Source organism: Phalangium opilio, unplaced genomic scaffold, assembly GCF_054372755.1.
Source record: "Phalangium opilio isolate 3A_F unplaced genomic scaffold, DU_Popi_V2 ptg000089l_1, whole genome shotgun sequence".
Taxonomy (NCBI): Eukaryota; Metazoa; Arthropoda; class Arachnida; order Opiliones; family Phalangiidae; genus Phalangium; species Phalangium opilio.
The window spans coordinates 6,268,893-6,279,752 of record NW_028324194.1 but is presented as its reverse complement, the minus strand read 5'-3'; the positions used below and the strand labels follow the sequence as shown (position 1 = coordinate 6,279,752).

At 37.6% G+C, this 10,860-nt stretch overlaps 1 protein-coding gene and 1 long non-coding RNA gene across 2 annotated transcripts in view; one reads left to right on the top strand and one right to left on the bottom strand.

The window, feature by feature from the left end:
- Positions 1 to 10,860, top strand: part of LOC149647208 (uncharacterized) — a 172,120-nt gene that overhangs the window by 55,914 nt on the left and 105,346 nt on the right. The gene's annotated exons all lie outside the window — the stretch shown is intronic.
- LOC149647215 (uncharacterized) lies at positions 906 to 1,340 on the bottom strand. The gene is made up of 2 exons (XR_016371818.1): positions 1,135 to 1,340; positions 906 to 981 (listed from the first exon to the last, which is right to left on the bottom strand). It is a non-coding gene; the product is annotated as an uncharacterized LOC149647215 (long non-coding RNA).

Sequence of the window (10,860 nt, the reverse complement as noted above, 5' to 3'; positions counted from 1 at the left end):
GGGTATGATAATATAAAAATATTTTAAGAGAGGAAAAGGAATTTATCGGGGTGGAACGTTCCGTTAGTGTAGAGTTTCAGGCTATTTTACTGAGCTTCGTTAGTAGTATCATAAGACATGTTCCATAAGTTTCTCACTGTTTGCTGAGAGCTTATCATGAAGTAACGTAGGTCATAGATTCAGGGTAATGCGACGCCTGGTGAGGCGCTGTCAAAGGCTTAGAACAGTCTAGGCTCGATATATACATGTTTAAAAAAATTGCTACTACCAACGTCAAACTTGAGAACGACTATAAATGCCATCCCATGTTTAGGAATGTAGTGGTTCAGTAAAACCCGCTCGATAAAATATGCTCAAGCTTATAGAGACGAGAGATTTTTCCCACGCTTTATTTCATGTAAAAATACAACGGAACGCTATTGGTGGAAAGAATAAAGACTAAAAGGAAAGCACTATATCAGTGACCAAGCTCGCGAGCTCGTCGTAGTGGCTCTATGCCTGTCGGCTCGGCTCGGCTCGAATATAAAAAAGCTCGCTCGTTAATTAATCGAGCCGCAAAAGTGGCGGCTCGGCTCGGCTCGAACTCGTGAACAGTCCCATATCCAACTAACAAATTCATTGCTTCCAAACGAAATTTAAAATGGGAATGACCCTATTCCGAACCCCGGTCAGAATTAAAACTAAATAAGACCCGAGCCTAGTTTAAATATTTGAAAAGACGCGTATCCAGATTAAAGACCACTTACACAACGCCTTTCATACTTACCGAAAATTCAATGTTTATTATGTGGCAACACAAGATCACAAAGAACGGGTGAACTCCCCCCCTACCTTTGATTGTGTACCGTGACTTTTTATACCGTTTGTAAAAAACCATAAGCATGCCCTTCTTATCAAGGAAGGGCTGGAAATATTCCCGGCAAGGACGTTTTTTATGAAGGGTCACCACTGTCTGGTCCAGTGCTGTGAGCTCTTACAACCCTGAAATGGATAATAAATCAGGCAAAAATAAATATTATACAGCGAATCTTTATTGTGATGCAATGAAACTTCTAAATAAGGGACAAGCTTTATTTTAATCCATTAATTGATGTCATTTAGGCCCAAACGTCACACGTGAGATTACTCACTTACCTGTTTATGCGCAGACTCACTGATTTGTGATAGAGGACTAGTGAGCACGTGTACGAAGGAGAGTCAAGGAGGGAAAGGGGAAGGTAACTGTAACGGCACAGCCCGATATCTCTCTCACGCGCACCTTCCTCGGCGCACATTCGAGGTGCTAGACCTCACGTGACACATTGAGAATACTGGCCAGAAACAAACTCCTCCGATTTTTATTTTCCTCTCTGTTGCGCTGATCGTCCTTGCGCGGAACTCTGATACCGATCCAGAGCTCGGTTCTGGTTTTGAAAGAGGTGCTGACGAAGAATTCAGTCTTTCCGATCCTCCTTCTCATACGTGCTCACTGAGAGGACAAATGAGCGACAACGCATTTCTCGTTTTCGAGATTTTACCACCTTCGATCACATTTTTTTCCCCTAACAGAAAACTGCATACCCTCCCGCACCATTTTTTATTCTCCTTCTCATTCGTCCTCCATGTATATTCTACATAAAATGGATTTATTAAAATCGTTTTGACTTTGCTACTTTTCCAAAGGCTTTGTGATCTTTATGGGATTTGTCTAGTAATATACAGGAGCTCTATGTAGCATTGTCGAGAAGAATTATGTCGTTCAGGTTTGTTCGTGAAAACCCAATCTATAAAAGTGGTGAGATTGAGATTATATCCTAAACCGATTTAGGATAGGAGCATTTAGATATTAAAATTATTACTGTTTCTTAAATTCTAACCAGTTTATCCTGTCAGACAAAGTCATGCAAAGGTTTCCTTTCGTCATATAAAATCGAAGCTACTCTTCAGAACCCGCATCCCTTGCAATTTCTCTAGAACAGAAAAATGTCCAGAAGGAAGGAAACTTAGGCAAAAAGCCGGTTAAAATTTTTGGCCAATATACAGTGGCCTAGCTGGAGACTTGAGATGCTAGGATGGTTTTATGATTGATGGTTTGTCATTGCTTTAAATCTCACAGGCATTCTATATTCGTGGCTGCTAGCTGGTCTTAGATGGACCGAAAGTTTCCGTAAAACGTAATGCTTCAAGAAGAATTAAAGTAAATTTTTGACTCTGTAACTGCGTGGCTCCAGTTTCGCTTGAATAATTTCCAACGTGAAGTATACAAAAACTTTAATTTTGCTTTAGAAAATCGATCATATCAGAACGTCATTTTTAGGCCCTTTTTTTCTCACCTTTAACGATACGACGAACGCGGAACTGACTTCGTTTTATTCTTGGCACGTTTCTGCCCCTAAAACAGGCCTGATTTTTTTTAAAACATTATCAGTTTTATCATAAAACTAGATAACCGTCTTTGCCACTGATAACGTATTGAACATAATACAAAAGGTCATATACGAGGTTAATAACAACATTAAAAACTATACTTGAATATACATCAATAATTTTGGTGACGTTTTAGTGGAAGATGTAAAACAAGTTGGGAAATCTAAATAAACCTCTCCGAGTTGAGACGAAATTAAGAGGTTTTTCTTAAATAATTAAATAAATATAATTGATATTAATTATTTTAATCGTCAAAATTTACCTTAACTCTAGTTAAATCGTTTTAAGAAACATTATTCCTAAAATAATTTCAATATAGCTATTGTTGACGATCAAGCGTATGCCTCTTTAACAATTTTTGGAAATTTAGGATATTCAAAGCGATTGATTTACAATAAATGATAAGAAAAGCCGCAATTGCGTGAACCTTTGGAGGAAGACCCCGCCATTGGGAGGCTAGACGTTTCTCGTAACCCTAGCCGATTGCCGCGCACTTCTTATTCCTTACGATGAGAGTGGAAGCCAAGAATTGCTTTCTGCGAACACGTTTGCTCCGATTTGCCAACTGCGAACGCGGTGACAAACACACAGATACGTCCAGTGTAATACCTCTCCGTAACATCATCGTCACTCGGAGAGGTAAAAATACCAGATATTTCAAAACATAATAAAAGTCACTAATAAAATATCTAAGATATACTATAGATATTTCAAGAGAAAGACTATCACTGTTCAAAATATTAACTGTTAAATGCGCAAGGATAAATTGCACAAGTACTTGATAATTTTAGCAGCAATGGTAGGGAAAGTAAATGAGTAGTTGCAATTAACTTCCATTGACAAACAAAAGCAAATATACCCAAGTCATGTGTCACGTTAAATACTTCTTAAACGGTGCCCGTCGGCATTGATTTCTCATCTAGCTCCCATACCCCCACCTCCCTGCATAACACTAGAGCCTAAACAAGTAAACAGAAGAAGTATCGAATGTGCTTTCATCCTGTGTATTCCGAATATAGTTTCCTAACTTAAACTCGTTCGAACATAGATAATAAATGGTATAATTACACTATTTAGGACGTTTCAGTAAGCTCTTTCAGACGATCCAACTTTTTGACTCAGCTTGATGGGTCAACTCGAGTTGAATCAACTAGTTGGATCTTGTGAATTGAAGCTGGATGAGTTGAGTCACCAAAAAAGTGACTCAACTTTTTAAGTTCATTTCTCCAGCCAATCAAAATGAATTACAAAAAAGCGGGTTATTTCGTAAGTGCTAAGGTAGGTGGCGCTTAAAAAGTTCCATTTGGTGGCAAATAATTAGTAGAGTGAAAAGGAAGGATCTATTTCCCTTTTCCCTTCAAAAGTTGGGCAAGTTGATACAACGTTTTGAACCTCTCGCAATAGTTTTTATATTGCATTCTACAAATTGCTGACATGTGATAACTTCGGACTAAGATTCATAATGCTCTTTCTTTTGCGGCACCGATACTTGGTTCTATAGAGTACCTGGGCAATTTGTAGAGATGATTTTGGAGGCGAGAGAATAAAGGGATCATGGGTCTAAGGTCTAAGGTCTTCCCCTTGACCCCTGGGCACTACCCACGATTGTTGTACGTACACCGCTTAGTGAATGCTTTTTCTGATTACACATTTATGGCTAGCGCGGAGCGGAGCCCGAAGCGAACTTATAAACACGAGAGCTCTCGTGTCTTGAAGGACAGCCCAACTTCCATCCCAAAATGAGGGGAAAGCCCCGTCTCAGGCGGAAAAACTCCTGGTGGTGGAAAAAGGAAGCTAAAATGTCCAGAAAATAAGATTAAGGTTGCGTAGAACACGTTTTGCTCGAATTTTTACGAGCGGGTCAACAAAATAACACCGCGCAGAAAAAAGATGTAAAAACTACTTTCCCATAGTTTTCACACTATTTTCGAAATACCCTCGCTATAACCGAGGTTTAGATTGTGGTATAGATGAGATGGTTGTATATTTCGAGTTCTACAAAGTGAGCTGCACACTACAGTTTCCTAAAATCATAAGTTTATAAGGTATGTTCCATAAATATGACACTACCCATGCTTCGTAATGCTAGAGACTTACATCTCGAGCTAGTTCGAGAACGACAAGTCAGAATTGACTACACTCGGTTTTTGCAGGCCATCTCCTTATTTAGTCTGTACAGCGCCTCACCAGACGTCGCTTTGTTCTACCAACGGCACTTCATGACTAGCTCTCAGTAACCAGTGACAAACTCGGTTTTGCAGTCCATCTTCCTATTTAGTCTGCATCAGCGCCTCACCAGGCGTCGCTTTACCCTGAATCTATGACCTACTTCATTCACTTCATGACTAGCTCTCAGTAACCAGTGACAAACTTGGTTTTGAAGTCCATCTTCCTATTTAGTCTGTATCAGCGCCTCACCAGGCGTCGCTTTACCTTGAATCTATGACCTACTTCATTCACTTCATGATTAGCTCTCTGTAACCAGTGACAAACTCGGTTTTGCAGTCCATCTTCCTATTTAGTCTGCATCAGCGCCTAACCAGGCGTCGCTTTACCCTGAATCTATGACCCACTTCATTCACTTCATGACAAGCTCCAAGTTATTAACCAGTGACAAACCTATGGAACATCTCTTATGAACTTATGCCTTAATTCAAATAAAATCGGACTATCATTTTAAAAAGATTGTTGGTTAAACGTTTCTATAATTACAATATTGACTATGAAATTTCAAAAAGCCTTATTTTTGTCATTGAAATGTGTCATCTAATGTCTCATAATACAAAAAATTAAAAAAGACAGCGCTTTCTTTAATAACGCTTCGATTTCTCACGCTGCTCTATATCTCCTGAACCGCCTACTCTACTTAGTTCAATTGCTCTTTGACCTTTTGTTTTTTATGATTACAAAGATTTGAAAATGCGAACTAGTGACAATGACGAAAGAGAACCTCCCTCTAAAGAAACTAAATACTAAGCTGTAAGTGGAATTGAATTCGAGCGGTTTTATGTAATTTTTGAATATTTTAGAGCCAAGATCTCAGCGATTATTCTCGTTTCATTCTTTTTTATTTTTGACCCCAATATTTATATTTTCAAATTTTATGAGGAACCTTTGGGCCTTCGAATAATATAATGCTATCTTTTTCTCATTTTGTTCTGGTGTTTTGTTAGGTTTATTCTCTTCGAAGTTGGGATAGCGCAGATATTGATATTGAACTTGTAACTGGATTATCTTTTTTCCAATATCAGAATTTCTGCTTTCAGAACTGAGACTGAGTGTAAAGCAAAAACTTGAAAAAACTATATAACTCAACCCATCCAGCGAAAGAGAATTCCGAAGCCAAACAAATTTGAAAAGAAAAAAATATTCGAAGTTTATACACGATTCACAAGATTGATAGAAAAATGCATTTTTAGCTATACCGAAGACGAGGTTATTGGTCCAACCGCTGCTGGCTGGTTATCTGCAGGTTTTTGTGCAAACTGAGAGAATTCTCCGTTATGAATTTAAGTTTACCATTAAGCTCCTTTTTATTTGGTTAACTTTGCTAGTCAAAGGTGTCGTGAGAGAAAAAATGACGATAAAGATATTTTCTCGGGTTTGCGTCGGTGTCTTAAACCACCTAGGTTATGCTTGGTAGTTGGTGAATCAGTTGTCGAGGTTATGGTAGTTGGTGAATCAGTTGTCGAGGCTATGGTAGTTGGTGAGTCAGTTGTCGAGGCTATGGTAGTTGGTGAATCAGTTTTCGAGGTTATGGTAGTTGGTGAATTAGTTGTCGAGGTTAATATACAGTTGTGACATTGGTGTCAGGTTCACCAAAACATCCATCTAGCGATAGCCAGGCGTTAAGATATTATACAAAGTTTAAATTATAGTGAAGCATTAGGCTGCAATTTCTATATGCTTTTTAAAATCCAAAATTTTAGATTAGTCCACTCCACTTCGAATATTCGAAAATTGATATTACCCAACAAAAAGGGCCATAACACAACGAAACACGTCTAGACAAGATTGGGAAGCGAAGTACAAAAGCTGCTCATACTTAGCGCCAGATTACGGAAAAAACAAGATAACCCAAGGGTTTAGCCATAATAGTAGCCACATCGATCTCTACTTAACTAGAATCAATTTAATAAGGAAGGCACAAATCTTAATTAAAATTCGGTTATTAGAAAATGAAGGTGATAAGGTAATCATAAGTTCACAAGATATGTTCCATAAGTTTGTTTGGTTAAAAGAGTTAAATGCAGAAGTGGTTAAAAAAGTTAAATGCAGAAATGGTTAAAAGTGTTAAATGCAGAAATGATTATGAGTTAAATGCAGGAATGGTTAAAAGAGTTAAATGCAGATATGGTTAAAAGAGTTAAATGCAGATATGGTTAAAAGTGTTAAATGCAGATATGGTTAAAAGTGTTAAATGCAGAAATGATTATGAGTTAAATGCAGGAATGGTTAAAAGAGTTAAATGCAGATATGGTTAAAAGAGTTAAATGCAGATATGGTTAAAAGAGTTAAATGCAGAAATGGTTAAAAGAGTTAAATGCAGAAATGGTTAAAAGAGTTAAATTCAGAAATGAATAAAAGAGTTAAATGCAGAAATGAATATAAGAGTTAAATGCAGATATGGTTGAAAGAGTTAAATGCAAAAATGGTCTAGAGTGATAATTGAAAAATGAATTCAGGTCAATTAACCCTTACTACAATCCAATTGAAGCAAGTGCTTCTTCATCCATCGTGGTTCAAACTAGTAGCATCGTCATATGACGTGGCTAAATGTCGTATGTGCTCCGTCCATTCTATTAAAGTGAATGGCGTTACGCGAGTCCTTCTTTGAGTGGAACAGACTGCGGCGAATAGAGATACTGCGAGATTCCCTATTTCCATGCAAATGCGAGAAATGGATCTCACGATCAATGGGAAGAAGGCACCAGCAAATTCAATAAAAACTAACTCTGAAGCAGCTTCAGACTGGAGTTGCAGCTGTCGAGAAACTTTTATCCCATAAGCCAAATAGATATATAGCTGATGTCCAAAGGGCAGAATTTTTCCAGATTTGGTTCAAAACAAAGCCGGTTCTTCTTCGTACCCGTAAACTGGAACACGAATCGCCCGGCCCTCTTTTCAAATCCAAACATAACAAGATGGCCCAAGGGCTGGGCCTTAATAGTAATTTTACACGGCTCACGTGACCCCCCGTATAGTTGATTTCCAATAAATCGTACAACTAAAAACATTTCTGAAACACAATCGTGTATCCCTTTAATTTCTAATAACGTCACATTTCAAATAATATTAATGAAACTAAATTGTGCACCCCACTAAAGTATAATTTTTAAAAACCATACGAATCAAATAATGTATTTAAACAAAATCCTGGATCCCCTAAACCAGAAATCACTATGACCGTAAAGCGTCCCCTCTATTTTACGAAACCTAACCTAACCATCCAGCATAATCTCTGATGTATCACGCGCACAAAGTGCAGTAGTGCACGAAAATTATCATCTTGTTTCCCTTCACTCAAAAAAGCCCGCGAGATTTAAACTACCTTTCTTTCCTCTCTCTCCGAGCGGGATGCCCCCTCTCCCTCTTCCCCCTCTCACTAATATACCAGGCAGGCAGTTCTCTCTCTACGCGGAGCTTCGTATCGCCACCGCGTACGCTAGCGATCTCTCTCTCTCATCGTAAGCGTACGTTTCGCGGACGCGACCGGTTTCCCTCTCTTATCGTAAGCGTTCGTTTCGCGGACGCGTCCGGCACAGGGACAGGGACAGGGACAGGGGTTTTGGTGGCGTTTCTTAAATTTTACCGTAATTAAAATTACGTGTAAAATTAAAAATAGTTTCATAAAGTGTTGTGGATTTTGCATGGTTCATTTATGATATCCTAACAAGAGGGCATTGGTGTAAGTATAGAGAAGGGGATTTATTTAAGTCTACGGGCATATTAAAAATAGTTTACACTTTCTGATTTCAAAATGAATTTTTCATCAATTTGAGTAACGATGACGTTTTTTCAATAGAACCAATGATATAGCGATTGATTTTAGTAGGTAAACTTGATAATGTATGAGTGTTAAGATACGTTATTGGTGGATAATTTGTGAGAAATTGCTAATTATACTCTATGATTTATTTATGCGTATATGCATGCTCATAAGAATCTATTTTACGTTTCCATTTGCTATTGTAAATAAAATAGCTGTTACCCGTGGCGTCGCTCGCGTGTAATAAGAACTTCCATCAAAATTATATAAAGAATAGGTTGATTTTACTGATTCGACTAATATTTTTGTAACACCCTAGGAGCGAAGGCACTCGGCGTTGCCCGTCAGCCCCTAGGGACATTTTTTATTACTTTTCACGCGGACATTATTCCATAAAGAAGGTTTTTAAGTTTGTGGCCCCCATTTAAAAAGATGGCAACAAATCGAACCCGAAAGACCATTCAGGCCATCTATAGGTTAAAGGAAACCAGTGTACTAAATATTTGTGAAATCGGTTGAAACGCACAGACTTTGTTGCATACAGAAGTTTTTTTACATTTCTGGGTGCCATTTATTAAGATGGCGGCGGATTGGGGGGAATCTTTCTTAGTACGCGCCTACTACTTACGAGTAACGTTCCTGCAAATTTTCAGCCTTCTAGGGCAAGTGGTTTGGGCTGGGCGTTGATTATCAGTCAGTCAGTCAGGACTTTGATTTATATAGATATAGATGTAAGGTTTTTATCTAAGTCATTCTCACGAAATATAATGGTTATCACTTTCATAGACCCGTTTGTTTTTTCTAATTTTTTAACTTCTTTGATAAGTAACGGTACTTTGAACATTGGCTTTCGATCGTTAATTGAAAATACATCTTTAAAATGAGCAATCTAAGTAAGTTAGCAATTTGGTAAGAATTTATGGGGATATAGCTGTATATTATGGAAGTGTGTGTTTGAAAAAAATCTATGCCATGTGTAGGTACATACACTTGGAAAAGAAACGGAATAAATAAAGAGAAATAGAAAATAATAATTTACCTTACCGCAAAGATAAGCAAAACGAATTGAATTTGAACAGCAGTCAAGGAAACCGCTAATTTAGATAAAGAAGCGTTGAAAGAATATCAGGGAAACTTTGGGATAAAAATTAGCTTGGTTTAATCGACGTAATAGCTCAAAAACTTAAAAAAGAAAAGAACATTGAAAAGATAAGGTAAAAAAGTCAATGAGGAATGTTCTAAAAAAACGCTGAAATCATCCCACGGAAACGTAAGCTTACACCATGCTTACACTTATGGAGGATTCATACCATTTACCAATACCAATGGTACCTTTTTGGCACCATGTATTATTATTTTACGAACCTATTTCATGTCCATCAAAGACCATTTTTATTTTTACTGCATTTTCCTCATTAAAAAACCAATGGAAATTGGAACGAGTTAATTTTCTTTGTGAACAAAATATAAAACTTGACCAAGGATAAAAATATTACAATTTCAAGGGTTTCGCGCAATTAATCGAAAATGTTTTAAACAATTTTTGACTAATATTGAATTAGCAGTGAAAAAGTAGGATAAAGCATGAAGAGTTGTGCAAATGGTATTTTCTGCAAAAAGGCGTCATTGAGCTAGAGAGTAAAAAATTAAAACTAATCAAGAAAAATCAAGTGCTTTCTTCAAAAATTTGAACGGAACTTGATGAGCGGTAAAGACCAAAATTTTCTCTACAATTTTTTTAGATCACAAATACCTCGCCAAGACAAATTATTGTAAACTTTTCTAGTTCAAAAATGTTTAGAACCAATTAAAATTTTCATGTAAAAAATTACTTTTTTGTGGGAATATTTAGACAACAAAGCTTTCCGCTTGAAAACATTTTATTACACCTTTTCCTATTAAAAATTACAAATTGATATTTTGAACATTTCCTGAAAAATGCTATTTTAGAGTTACCGTATTTTTTTCTATACTTTTTTAAATGCAGTTTATAGTGAGCACTGTTATTGCCTTAATTAAACGCTGGTTTCAAAAAAATATTAATTTCATATAAACAGAAGTAAATAGATTATAAACAAGAAGTTAATATCTCCCCGGCATGGGCGCGTTATGAAAGTTGAGATTCCCGCTCCTATTCCGCGGCAGCGCACAAATGGCGTAGCACCAAGCGAACCACTTGACATGTACCTAACGTATCTAGTGTCGCGCCGCTCAGACAAAGTAGTGCGGGTTGTTGAAGGTTTAATCGACGCGCATGCGTTCTAAAGGTAATTTCTATCAGCTGTCTGCTGTGAGACTGTGACAGTATAGCCTAGGCCTAGTACAAAATCCATGGAGCAAACCAGGAGAGTCGACTCCGGTAGTTTCCGTAAACGTCCGGTAGAGGCATGACAGAAGCGTTGCAGAAGCTAGTGCTTCTAGCGGCCTCTAGTTCTCATGCGGAACATAATTAGATGCACGGGGGG